At 38.4% G+C, this 14,524-nt stretch overlaps 1 long non-coding RNA gene across 1 annotated transcript; it reads right to left on the bottom strand.

Annotated features, from left to right (window-relative positions):
* Positions 1–175: 175 nt before the first annotated feature.
* LOC120315305 lies at positions 176–13,461 on the bottom strand. The gene is made up of 3 exons (XR_005558652.1): positions 13,135–13,461; positions 2,436–2,547; positions 176–752 (listed from the first exon to the last, which is right to left on the bottom strand). It is a non-coding gene; the product is annotated as an uncharacterized LOC120315305 (long non-coding RNA).
* Positions 13,462–14,524: the final 1,063 nt, after the last annotated feature.

The following is a 14,524-nucleotide window of genomic DNA, read 5'->3' on the forward strand; positions in this document are numbered from 1 at the left end:
TTTCCTTCAAGAGGCACAGTGATTATAATTCTGAGAGGATGTTATAGATATAATCTCATCTACAATACAGTAAGAAAGAACTCAAGTAACCACAGAACGCTTCAATTACCAGAAAGCCATGGAAACTAAAATGGTTGAAAGGTAGATTAATTGCCTAGCCACAGAAATCCAATGGTTACATTTTATACAGATAGTCATAATTTAATACCTGCCTCATTTAGTGACTGTTCACAGTGATGACTGGAATAGCAATAGTAATAGCACTTGGACTTACAGTATATACTGCTTCACAATGCTTTACAGAAATTTCTAAGCGATTCACAGAGTCAGCCTATTGCCCCCAACAATCTGGGTCCGATCTTAGAAGAATGAAAGGTGAATCAACCTTGAGTCAGTAAAGATCGAACTCCTGGCAGTCAGCAGAATTAGCCTGCAATACTGCATTCTAACCACTAAGCCACCACAGCTCCTTGAAAACGTAACTTTACTACTAATATTCACATTTATAATCTTAACAAGTCTATAAAACAAAGTAAGTAAAATCATAAGCACAGAAGCAGTTTCACTTAGCAACCATTTTGCTAATAACACTTTTGCGGTCCTAATTATAGTCACTAAATGAGGACTGTACAGGAGGACTGCTATAGTCAGATCAGGAAGTACGTAGATAGTCAGCAGATCAAATTCAGCATGTAAGACCAACGTCCCCAGGAATGTCTCTTAATTTTTCTTGACGTGCGAGCACTTGAGCACTAGAAAGATGGGGAATGAAGATTCAGTTTAAAACAAGTTATATATGCCTTATGTCTAGGACAGTGGTTCTCAACCTGTGGGTCGGGACCCCATTTGGGGTCGAACGACCATTTCACGGGGGTCGCCAAACAACGCAGTCCGCCATTTTTTTCCCCTTTTCCTTAGCTGTGCTACTCCCTTTTATTCTATTGGCTTTTGAAAGCCAATAGAATAGACTCTCTTGAATAGAGTCTAATTCTATTGGCTTTCAAAAGCCAGTAGGAATTGTCCAGGCTGTCTCTACCCTGCTGAGCCCGCCAAAAGTCCCATTCTGCAAACGGTGCTGCACCAGTTGAGTAGTCCTCGACTTACGACCGATTGGGGGTCACGGCATTAAAAAGGTTGAGAACCACTGGTCTAGGACATCCTTTTCATCTTGTCTCCCTCCTCCCCTTTCTTTTTTGAACTGGAAAGACTTTGTAGAGAAGCTGTTGTTTCCCTGATTTTTTTCTAGACATTTTCTTTTTTTTTCAATATTTATGTTTCATCTATTTTTTTCTGTCCCATCTTGGGAAACATACTACCATCTGCTTCCTTTAGATTCCTGTTTATCTCCCACAGGGCAATAGGGATAACCTACAGTCTGCCAAGCCCACAGTCAGATTGGGTATCACGTTCTTAACAGTTTGCATTGCCAGCTATTATATCAGAGGCTTCAGAGAAAAGCAGTAGGTTTACCACACTAGACAAAAGCAAATATTTCAGCAAATACCCAGCCAGGCAAGGGAGAGGCTTCTAGTGTGGAATTAGCCTTGAGTCTTTGAGTAGCTGCAAGGGGTCCAGAACTTATTCTACCCTCCCTTAAGCCCCATAGAGCCTTATTTATCTGTTTCCGGACTAAAGATGGCAATATGGGAAGATTCTTGGGTAATTGTGACAATATAATAAAGTAGTGAGCCTGAGTTTTACTTGTGTCTGACATAGATAGATAGATAGATAGATAGATAGATAGATAGATAGATAGATAGATAGATAGATAGATAGATGAGGCTGAGGAGATCTGACAAAGAGCAACAGGAAGCAATTGAACATAGCAATAGCAATACTACTTAGACTTATATACCACCACTTATATTTACAACACTCTCAGGGCAGTTTACAATGTTCGTGTATCCCCTTCCCCCCCCCAACAAACTGGGTCCTTATTTTACTGACCTCAGAAGGCTGGAAGGCTGAGTCAACCTTGAACTCCTGGCTATGGGCAGAGTTAGACTGCAATACTGCATTCTAACCACTGTGCCAACAGGACACAACATATTTATGAAGTACACAATGAAATAAACAGACAGAATGCTATTACATTTTGTACAAAGTTAATTAATTGCTGGTCTTTAACATACTGCAAAGCATATATGTCTTCAGTATCTTTTGTGGAGGTTAAAAGTGTGTTATGTTAAAAAGAACATGAAATAATGATATGATTGGTGTTTTTACTATTTTTTTACTGGTATACCTGGCCTACACATTTTCAAAGCTGTATCATAACATGAATCCTTACACATAGCAGCTAATCAAAACCACATAATTGACTGGTTTGTATAAAGCAATAAAATTAATATTGAGCAGAATTAAATTCAGCCTCTTGGTTCGGCTGACCATAACAGTCTTAGTTTCTAATGAGGCCCCTTGATAAAATAAATTACCCGCCTCTGCTCTTGTCTTCCAAAGTGAGATGGCCTTTTCCTGATAACTGTTCATCCCAGGTAGTATAGATGCTAAGACGTTCACTGAAGATCTTAAAGGGTTAGAAAGCTTCTATGAACAAGAAAAGCAAAGACAGAACATTAGTCATGGTAACAAGAGATAGCATTATCGTTATTCTAAATGTATGTGTCTCCCAGCTTTTAACAAGTCTGGACAGTTATCTATCCTTGGTATATAATTCTGAACACCAGGAGTTTGGATCAGCTGTTCACTGCTTTTCATTCCATATCAGTTTTCAAAACATATGCTGGACTAGAACTACCAGACTGGAGCTGTAAAAAATTCAGATAACCCATAGCTCTCTATGCTGCCATTTCTTGGACATCCCAGGGTTTAGCCACCTTATGACAGACTAGACAAGTGTTGGTCTGCCTCAGAGCATACATTTACACAGAGAAAGCTTGAAGGATCAGAGTTTCATATGCTTCTGCTTCCACCTGTTTCTGTACGTTTATTTACTTAACTCTCTAGTTCAGGGGTAGGCAACCTTGGCTCTTTTATGACTGATGGACTTCAACTCCCAGAATTCCTGAGCCAGCATGGCTGGCTCAGGAATTCTGGGAGTTGAAGTCCATCAGTCATAAAAGAGCCAAGGTTGCCTACCCCTGCTCTAGTTCCTGAATGATATGGAAAGCCTCCACGGAGAGGTGGATGCCTCCTAACATGAAATGGCACCGGGGACAGAACTAATATGCTAGTCCTATTTTCCCTGATTGCAGGGAATCATTTGCTGTTTTTGCACCACTCATAGAAAAAACCTATCTCCATATGTTATCACAGGAGCTCTTTCATTGATTTGCATTCTATGCAAGTTTGGTCCCGGCTTCCAGAGTGGTACTGCTTGTTTAATGTGCTTCTGTAACAATTGAGCAAACTGTGAAGTTAAAAGACTAAAAAAAAAAAAAAAAATAGAGTGAATATAACAACAGAATTGCAGAGCCACACTCTGCATGATTAATGTAAAGATTATTGCAGCAATATATGTAAAACAATTTCAACACCACAAGGTTATTTCAAATGATATTACAAATCCTCAGTGACAGGCGCAGCACATTCCTGGATCTGGGTCTCCCCACTGTCCTTCCAGTGTCCGCTAAATCAGCAAGCTGATCAGATGGCAAGCAAGGAGAAGAAAGAGGCTTTGGGCCTTCAAAGCACAAATGTTGGGCCAACCTATACTTTGAAAAGGTACCACATTTTATTTTCCTTCTAGGAGCCTAATACTCAGCAGAGGCTGTAGAAACTGTGGGGATTTCTTTCCTTGAATACTTGGACCCAAATGTAGCATCTCTATGCTGCAATGTCTCCCTGAGATATTGGCCAAGCCCTTATCTTTGCCATTTGGATTTGAGGACTTTTAGTGTATGGTCATATAAATATGTATGCGCGTATATATTTATTAATTCATTCTTCTATCCACACATGTATGTTGCTTGCCATCCATGGGCCCTACCATTGACCATCCCATGCTGGATTCTGACAGTCCAGATTTCATTTTCTTGGCCTGTTGTATACTTTGTTTGCGTGCGAATGATGAAGACACATGGCGATGCTGAATAAACACTTTATTCTCCTTCTACAACAACCAAGCAAAAGCAAAAGGCACACAGGCCTTTTTATATGGCCAGAAGCCCGGACAGTGTCAACCAATAGGAACAGAGCATTTTCGCACCTTGCGCATGCACGCAAGGCTGGCACCACTCTGTCTGGTTCCGAGCAGCTTTTGGAATGCCCAGGACCAATGCAACATCCCGAGCCTGCTTTTGCAGGCTCAGGACACAACATGGCCCAAAGAAGTCAAAACACGATCAAAGATGGTTCATTCAAATAATTCAAAGAATTTTGAAGAAGAAAAGTTTGATTGAGCTGAGTTGAGAAGGGTTTTATTTTTTAGTCAGTTCACCCGAGATTTTTTTTTGAAGGATTTCAAACTCATGTGTGAGTTTGCTCACTCTCCAGCTCGCGCACACACACTTAATAAAAACTCCATCTTGAACAGACATTTTTCTGTACTCCAAAGCTATGTTCTGAAATCCAAACCTATGTTGAAAAAAAAAACCCAGATTAATCTATGGGTACAGGTTTGAAATTCTATTCTATAGCAAAAAGATATGGACATTACATAGTACAAAGTTTCTGCCTTAGTTTGCATTCCATGTCAATTCTAGCAGACTCATTCTATTCTTTATGCAAACTAACTATGCCTTGGCTGTCTCACATGAGTGAAACGCACACATGTACATCTTTGTACTGCATATGAAAAATGAAACCAGCATTAGGTAGGTCCTAGCTGTCTTTGTTTTATAAGGCTATAATATTGAAGTTGCTCTATGAGCATATGAATTGGATTGAGCTGGATGGGGAGTTCTTTTTGTGGCCAGTGGACTTGAGAGCTTTTTGAAGGACTGCATCGGATTCTTTCAGAATGGTGAATATCTTTATATATGAGTTTTCTCACCCTCCAGCCCCTGCACACAAATTTAATCTTGGATGCACCTCTTCTGTATTCTCTTTTACCTCCTTTCCTAGCTCCTCTTTATCTACTGTGTTTAATGGACAGCTTTACCCTTGAGAGCTGTACAAACCATCTGAGTCATAGTTCTCCAAATTCTTGCACTCTTTTTGCAGATGCATTCTGCTTTAGTCTACACCTCATGGCACACCTCCAGGAATGATCCTTCTGATCTACTAGACTAGAGACTGAACTGAGGGTTGAGCATCAGGATTAAACATGAGAATCAACCTTATGTTCCAGGTGCAGTTTCTGTGGCAGTGGCATCTACTCCTGTGGCCTTCAGAATAAGATAGGATCACTCCCATCTGTTCTGCCCTGAGCATCTTTCTGGAAAAGTGGCATACATTCTACGTTCACACCAGTAATGGGCCATTTGATGCAACTCATTCAATTGGCTATTACTCAGAGATGTCGGCTTCTTTTCACACCTCTTCAAATGCTCAGAACTTTTCCTTCCTGATGAAAAAAGATTGAATTATAGCAAGGTACATAGTTGGCATATGAGAGAAGGCTTCATTTGACCTAAATAGCATCCTATGGAAGGTGCCCCCAGAATAGGCCAAGTCAGGACAAAACATTAAACCTGATTTGATTCCATATAGACGAAGATGAAAATAGATAGAGTCATGATTATTATTCTCTTGTATTTATTAATTTTCTCTAATCAGCTCCAGAGCAATCAGCTGTTCTGTATACATATGTATTATGCAATGGACAACTTTTTTTCTGACATGGATCACATTTCATCTAATGGGGGGGGGATGCATTCCAGCTGGTGGTGGGTACAGCCTAAACAATGGATAGAACCAGAGCTTTTTTTCTCATAGAACGCCCAGAATGGAGTTCCCGCACCTTTTTTGGATGGAACCTTGTAGGGTAGGCAAGGCGGGTTGTATGACATGTGTGAGTTCCAGCACCTTTTTTTTTTTTTTAGAAAAAAAAGCACTGGGTAGAACCATTCCTTTCTCTTCCTTCTCCTATCTCCTCTTTATCTTTGTTCAAAATACCCCTCCCTGCCTCCATCTCTCCTTGGAGAACTCAAACATTGTCCTTGCCAGACATAAGAAATCAGGCTAACCTCTCCTGAAATTAAGCTGAATGCATTCATCAGTGGAACGCTTCCGAAAGTTATGGGCGCTCCAACACTTTTTAAGAAGAGCTTGGACAACCATTTATCTGAAATGATATAGGGTTTCTTGTCTGAGTAGAGGGTTGGATTAGAAGACCCCCCCCCAAGGTCCCTTCCAACTCTGTTATTCTGTTACACATTGATATGCAGATGACTTAATGAGGTTGTGCCCCACTCTGTCTTCAACCTCCAAAAGTGCATTAAATTATACTGCAGGACAGCATTTTTTCAACTTTGGCAACTTGAAGATGGTGGACTTCAACTCCCAAAATTCCCCAGCCAGAGTTCCCCTAGGTCAGGGGTAGGCAACCTTGGCTCTTTTATGACTCGTGGACTTCAACTCCCAGAATTCCTGAGCCAGCTCTGGCTCAGGAATTCTGGGAGTTGAAGTCCACGAGTCATAAAAGAGCCAAGGTTGCCTACCCCTGACCTAGGTTGAGAAATACTGCCATCAGGGTAAGGCAAATTCTGGCAACCAGGAGGAACTGGGTTTGAGTGGCTGAGAGCTACAGTCAGCTACTTAAGAAAGCTGAGGGAATTGGAAGGTGAACGAGCTTTTCTTTGTTATGTTACCATCAGCCTATGTAAAGATATACATTATAATCCCTTTTGATGGATGACCACCTCAAAACAGAGAGGTGATGTCACCAGTTTTCAGGAATTGTGGTCACAGAAGCTTCCAGCAACTAGGGGGAAAAAAGGCTTGGTGATGACTTCATCAACCTAATGACTTCAGAGTTTAGTATCCCCATAATAAGATTTGTCTTGTGTCTAAAAAAATAAATAAATTATTGCCATCTTTATCATGATTTCTTGAGTCAGGAACTTTGGATTCTTAACATCACCACAGTTCTCACTTCATAAGCATAATAGAAACTTTTTATTTTGGGGTCTTTTGGTCACAAATAAAATTGATAGAAGCTTTTTAAAAGTCTGTCTTAGGGCTTATTTATACTGCTGAGATGCATACATCATCAGAAGAGGCCAGCAACCATTTTTAGAGGATATGAAAAGATTATGTCTCTCTTTACACACTCTCCACCTATTGTAAATATGATTCATTGTGACATTTTTCTACATTTTTTTAAAGTATCATTCTCTCCCCTTAAGTCATGTTGACCATCCCCATCCATTTTGGCTGGCAAACTATTTCGTTACAGACTAACCCTTGCAATTCATTGATTAGAGGCAGGTACATCCTCAAAACCGAGACAATTGTTTCTATAGTCTTTAATGCCTAAGTTATTTTTACCAGGAATTATATATTGGCACAATGGTTGCAGCACTGGCCATGTAAGTGGAAGGTTTCTGATTTGAAAACTGGGGGAGGAGAAAGATGTTTAAGGCTGCTTAAAAATCTTCCTGACATACATATATTTCATGCTTTAACTCTGAAAACATATATTCAGATTAACTTTGTGCATACAGGCACCTATATACATATACATGTATAGGAAATATTTTATTGTTTTTATGGATTTTATATCATGGATAATTTTTTATAATCTCTGTTAGGCACAAGAATCTCTGGGTTACAAGAGGGAGGGAGGGAGGGAGGAATAGATAGATAGACAGACAGACAGACAGATAGATAGATAAGCCTCTTTGTGTATGCATGTGTATCCGGTTTAAGTGTATATGTATACACATAAACGCAAAACACAGTCAGGATGAAAAGCAATTGGCAATTGTGTAGGAAGTGTGGGAAGGCCCAACTATATACTGAAATGAGAGACTGTGGACCTTGCAAGCAGGGCCAAAGTTGAGTCAGGATTTTCTTAAGCCATTTTAGAGTCAAAGCAACATAAGCACAGGACAGAGACATTTTAAGGGTGCAACGCAATTTTGTCCTAAAGATTGACTTCCTGTAGATTCCTTACTCTGTTTTCTTATATTTTGCCCTGAAGATCCACAACTTCAAAAATCCTCTTCCAATTTAACAGTAGCTGCTTTCTGATAGTTTTATTGGGCTTTGTTCCTTTTACAGAGAGAGAGAGAGAGAGAGAGAGAGAGAGAGAGAGAGAGAGAGAGAGAGAGCAGAATCTTGTTGGAGGATTCAATCAGATCTCTTTGTTTGCTTGCTTTATTATTATTTTTAGTTAGTTAGAATTCTACTGCCTTGCTATCCTGCAGAGACCCTAATTAAAATTACTTGCTATTAATTTGAAATAAGAATCCCCTTCTGCCTTCACTACAGTCGTATAGTGTAGTAGTTTCCATTGTCAAAGCTGTTTTGTTAGATTGGAAGCAACTCCTGGATTTTTATCTTCACATTTTTTTTCTTTTCTTTTTAATACTGTTGTATTGGTTTAAGGTGAAAGACCAAAGTACACATCATAACAGGAGACACTTTTCTCATATGGAAGCTAAGCAGGGTCAAGCATGTTGTTTGGACAAGAGACCTCATCAAAATACTAAGATTGTAGGCTAGACTGAAACATTTCAGAAGGAGAGAGCAACAAACCAGTTCTGCTTAGGTCTGTATATGGCATGTTTTGTGTGTGTGCGAGAGAGAGAGAGAGAGAGAGAGAGAGAGAGAGAGAGAGAGAGAGAGAGAGAGAGAGAGAGAGAGAGAGAGGGAGGGAGGGAGGGAGGGAGGGAGGGAGGGAGGGAGGGAGGGAGGATTTAATAAATTGGAAATTCAGTATAAGGCCAGAGAAATTTGTCAGTCAAGATGCAGTCAGATTGGCAGAAAGACAATAACACAAGTTAATTCTGTATGTTGTAAAGTAATGAGTGTTAAATTACACGGGGCTGTAATGTGAAGCTGAGGTCAAAACTGGAAAGCTAATAGAACAAAAAAGAACAAAGAATTTTTTTACTTACATTTGGGACAAACAAGAAGAGCGAGGGAAAAGGAGAGTACAATCCATCTATAATATCTTCTCTTGTCTGCCAGTCAAATATGAATATTTATTGGGTTTTGACAACTCCTCAAATATCTATCCTCTAGGATATAATGGATGGATACTTGGCTATATTAATCTTCTCAATATTTAACCAGCAATTAAAGGCTGTCTGTATAAGTTGGAATCTGATTTGATGCCTAACAGCTAACTGCGGGGGGGGGGGGGGGAGATAACAAAGATAAAATGTAACAATTGACTTTTTTTGTTTCTCACACATTTAACTGAAATTCAAATTTCCAAGACTGATCTACTTGCTAGGGCAGGAGCAGTGCTGGGAGGCCTGGTATGAGCAACTAAATATAGGAAAAAATCTGTGTGATGCTGCTATTTTGTTGGATTAAATGTGGCCAGAGCTGCATATGGCCTAGGCCCAGGTATCCAGGTTTTGTGAAGTTCATCATCTTTTGAAGGATTGCCAATCCTTTATTTGAAGCTGCCTAGTCCAAATCATGTTTAAAACCATTTTTAAGAACAAAGATCGAGCAATGGCCAGGAAGCTGTCCATCAATGCTGAGCACCTATCTGAACAGAAGAGCAGGCCCACCATTTACCACATTACTTTTTTGTATTATATTATATTAAAAATATTGCATTTCTATTTAAATGATAGTAACTTTGCCTGCACAATAGCGGCAGTTAAATAGCTGACCCTAGCTGATCTTGAAAGTTACACAGGGTTGGATCTCACCAGGACTTGGATGGGAGACCACCAACCCTACCCCCAAAAAATCTACACCAGAACTATAAACTACCTTGGGAAGTCCAAAAACAGAACATCCTGGAAGATTATCACAATTGCTTACACGTTTACACTCAAATGACATGTCTGCAGTCAACAGGAGTCAAATCAGCTCAAGGCAGTCATTTCTTTAATTAGTGCAAATGTGAACTTGCACTAATTAAAAGTGCAAATTAATGAAAGTGCACTAATCTAAAGCTCATGTGATTTTATGTTTTTCCACATTGTTGTTCCCACTCATATACTGTAGAACTGAAGACAACCTTTTCAGAGTTTAATAGCAAAACTATAAAAACCATTCCTATATGGAGTTGCTTCCTCATCTTAACATCTAGCACACACAAAGAGGGGTTGCGGCATTATTGTAAAATTAATTATTGACATATCTTTCAAAGTGGCCAAAGTTAGCAGCGTCATCATTCAAAATCTGAAAAATTGCAAACATGAAATTGAAAGTACATCTTAAGGTACTTTTTTTTTTTAAAAAAAGTGACTTCAACTCCCACATATCATGTACTGGATATGCATGCACCAGCTCCAGGAAGAAGTGTTCAGTTGCCACAACATAGCTGACTTTTTTTAAAATATATTTTATTAATTTTTTACAATAACATTCTTTAGTGCTTAGTAAACAGCATGTTGTCTGGGTTCATATGTTTAAAAAACAATCAATAATAATTAATTTCTATAGTTCCATAATCAATATATTAATTAATGATATATTTCTTTGATCTTCTTTTCATCCAATAGTATTCTCATTTTGTCAACATTAAGCAAATATCATTCTTAAAATTCAATGCATATAAAGTTAAATATAAACCTTTTTCTTGTGTTTATACAAATAACAGTAACATCAGCATATAGCATCTTTTCTTATCAGTTTATATTTCAATTGTATTTGTAAAAGTCATCTTGTTATATATCAGTTTATATTTCAATTGTATTTGTAAAAGTCATCTTGTTATATGTCCTGTTTTCAAGATTCTTATTTAAGCTTAATTTCCCCTCTGTATTCAAACCATTCTTATCAGTCATAATTTTCTCAAAGTTAATAACCTTTAAATATCCAACCTTTTCATTCATGTGCACCATCCCAATATTTTTACATTTCATATATTATAGAAGTTACAATACTACTTATATATCTTGTCTCTCTTACTGAGACCCCTTTATATCCATAATTTATCTATTCTTTTAACGGTATTCAAATGGATGTTTGATCATATAGTACTCCATCTGGTAAGTCGCATCAAATCTTTCAGACCTGATTCTAGCCTTCTTCTTTTGCCAGGTAGCTTTCCAAGTTAGTGTGTTTGACTTACCCAGGGGTTTTTCCTGTATTTTTGCAAATGTTGTTGGGAATAGAAAAAACAAGTTAGATAAGACATGTATTTTTTGTCTCCCAAACTTTAATGATTGTCCTGGTTGCTCTATAGTCCATTTTGTTAGGACTGCTTTCCAATCTTCAAGTTGATTTTGAGGCCCTGAAAAATAGGATATCTTTTCCATTTCCATTGTTGTGGCAAAACCTTGCAAGTTTTCTTTTGTTTGCATTAATTTGTAGTTCTCTTCATCAATAGCTTCCCTCTTTAGATCACTATCCTCTGATTTGTATTCTATTATCTGGTTTGTTTGTTCGTTCTTTATCATCAGTTTCTGAGAATTTTTTACTTGTAAATTTAAGTTGGAAACATGCTCATTTTTTGCCATCAAAGTTGTTTTTAATCTCATCATGATTTGAAATCATTGTCATTTGAATGAATCTGTCACAGCATTGCATACATTTCATCTCCCTTCTCATTTTTGGAGGATTTCTTGCTTTGGGGATCTTTTCCAGGGAATCAATTACAAAATAGAAGAGAGAAGATCAATATTCTCACGCAGTTCCAAACATGCTGTTCACCGTTGTTCTGGTTCGTGCTTTTGGACTTTGGCTGCTGGTAGCTTGGGCTAAACACTGATGTGCATCTAGCCTTTTTCCTGTTGTGTTGGAGGGCTTCCCCCAGATCAAACAGATTGACTGCTGTCATTCCGCTATCATCGGAGTGCCCCTCCTCCTTCATCACCTCTCCAGGGTGACTTTCGACCCATTTAGGGTCCCCTGGCAGGGCAAAACCAGCCTTGGGGTGTGGAGCTCTGCAATCCATTAGCCATGTCGCTACAGGGCAGAACTGGAAGTCTCCACAGCTGACATTTCTGTGGGTCTGCACATGATGGCCAACTTGCTTTTCACCAATTCCTCTGACTCAGAAAAATCTCTGACAACTACCAACATCCTAGGACAGGGATAGGCAACCTTGGCTCTTTTATGACTCGTGAACTTCAACTCCCAGAATTCCTGAGCCAGCCATGAAGTCCACGAGTCATAAAAGAGCCAAGGTTGCCTACCCCTGTCCTAGGAGGTATATGAAGATAAGTCTACAGTAAATCTGACTTTTGGTAAGGTTCTAGTTTTTTCAGACATTATTCATATTTTTCAATCTAGTATATTTGGAGACTTTATTTATACAGAATTGTACCTGCAATTTTCTGTACTGTACGGTATACTACTACACACATATACCAAAAACTCATTAATAGCCATTTTTATATATGCTACCATAATAGCAGGCTTAAGTCCATAAGATGAAAGGCTGAAGATTTCAAATTCCTCTCTCAGAAAATCTCTAGGTTTTGCATTAGGATAGTAGTCTGATGATAACTTCTGCTATCATGTCTCTTTTTCCTCATTCAGTGCCCAGCTTCTAAGCATGGTTTGTGTGAGAGAGGACTCCTACAAACGGTATTGTCCTTCTGACAGATAAAAGAGTAAAAAAAAAATGAAAGAAAAAATAAAAGTTCTATCGGGCAATATTTTAACTCCTCCTTAAGAAATGGATCAATCTCACAAGAGATAAACCAAATTAAACTTTACTTGTTTAAAAAGAAGACACTTGGTACATACTGTAGCTCTTCTTTAAGAGAACAAAGATTCAATGTTGGGAAGAAATATTGGGAAGAAAACTTAAAAACTGCACTACTTTCTTTTCAATTGGAACACTTTTTCCACTAGTGAAGCCCTTTTTTTTCTAAAAAAAAAAACCCAAACCAACATTCAGATTGAAGTTATTACATTGCAAGAGGTTTGAACAACAGTATCCAAATGCACAAAGTTGAGTTAGAATTATTGAGTTTGCACACTGAGATAAAATTACCAATTTGGACTTAAGCACATACAAATTTAACCAAGCAAATCAATATCAAACTAATTAAAACAAAATTCTAACTCAGATTTCTGGGTCAATTTTTTTAGCACTTTCTATGGAAATAAAATATATTGGCTATGTTTTATTTCCTCCTACTTTACCTGGATTTTCCTTTTTCCTGGAGTCTATGGGAAGCTCTTGAATCCCTCTCATTTCCATCTCAGTTCAGCAAGTTATCTCCAAGATCCCTTCCATTATGCTTTAACCGCAAACCTCCTACAAATCTCCTACATTCAGCAAAGTAGAAGGAAGCTAGAATAACCACTTTATTCGTAACTGAAAACCATCCCTCACTCAAGAGTTCATGTCAGTTGACTGAGTTTTGCAGTTTGTAGTCTCTGAATGTCTGGGATGGGGGCTGGGAGGTTATAAATGTATTGTTCTTTTCTTTTCTTTAATCAATAGAGCCCATTCTCTAGCACAGCTTATTTTGGTAGATCATGTCCTTTGGCTACTGCTGAAATCAGGGGCAGATTTTTATTTTTTTTAAAAAAAATCTCTGCTTCTTAGATGAAGTTTCCAATTGTGTTTGATAGTTATCATTGGTATGCTGGATTATTTAACATCCTGTGTTTTAATATAATGGTAATGTTGTATCATAATGTGATAGATAAGGGGAGATATTACCTGGCTCTGTTTAATTAAAAACACACAATGGTAGCAATTAATATTTAACAGCAGTTTATGGTCTTGATCACCAACATGGCACCAAATCCACATGCTTCTCTGTGGGAAGCCAGTGTGTGAAAGGAAACTTTAGCTTCCAATATACTTATTGAACAAAAATGTCTCTAGTTCCTCATGGTCAATCTTAAAAGATAGAAACGATGGGTGGTTGGAGCTCAGTACTTTGGGCAAAAGAAAGGCACAGGATTAAACTGTGGGACTGGCTAAACCAGCTGGTGTTACCAAATACCCAGACATGCCAATGTGACTAAGTGCTTTCGGTATGGCTCAGATATCCAAGGTTTTTCTCAGGATGCTATTCCCGATTCCCCATACAACCCTACAAAGTACCTATAACAATTTCATTTCTATTGCTTTGTTTTTTCACTTGCTCTATGAATTTTGTTTTGGGCACCCATTATTACCTGGCAGTCTGCCCCCACCACTCAGAAAATACACATATATGGAGACAGGCATATTTGGGTGAGATCAATGGGGTGAGATAATTGGGTGAGATCAATGGGATAACTGGGGAGCATTATCACTTGTGACTTGCTATGTTTGGTGTGGCAACCATTTTGATGCAGCATCCACAGGACATGTTCTCATGTTCTCATAATTCCAAATGTTCCTATTGGCTCAAAATTGTAGTTGAGGGTTTATAAGATTTTAAGCCTCTCATATTCATATGCAGGTCCCTAAACAGAGCTACTACAGTTCTCTGTTCACTCTCATCTGTGAACAAAATTGTATATAGTCTGAAAGAGATTGCCTTCTGCCTGAACATGTGAATTCAATAATAAATATAGTCTCTACACTGAAGGA

This window comes from Crotalus tigris, unplaced genomic scaffold (genome assembly GCF_016545835.1).
Source record: "Crotalus tigris isolate CLP2741 ecotype Arizona unplaced genomic scaffold, ASM1654583v1 scf7180000019070.2622420, whole genome shotgun sequence".
Classification (NCBI taxonomy): domain Eukaryota; kingdom Metazoa; phylum Chordata; class Lepidosauria; order Squamata; family Viperidae; genus Crotalus; species Crotalus tigris.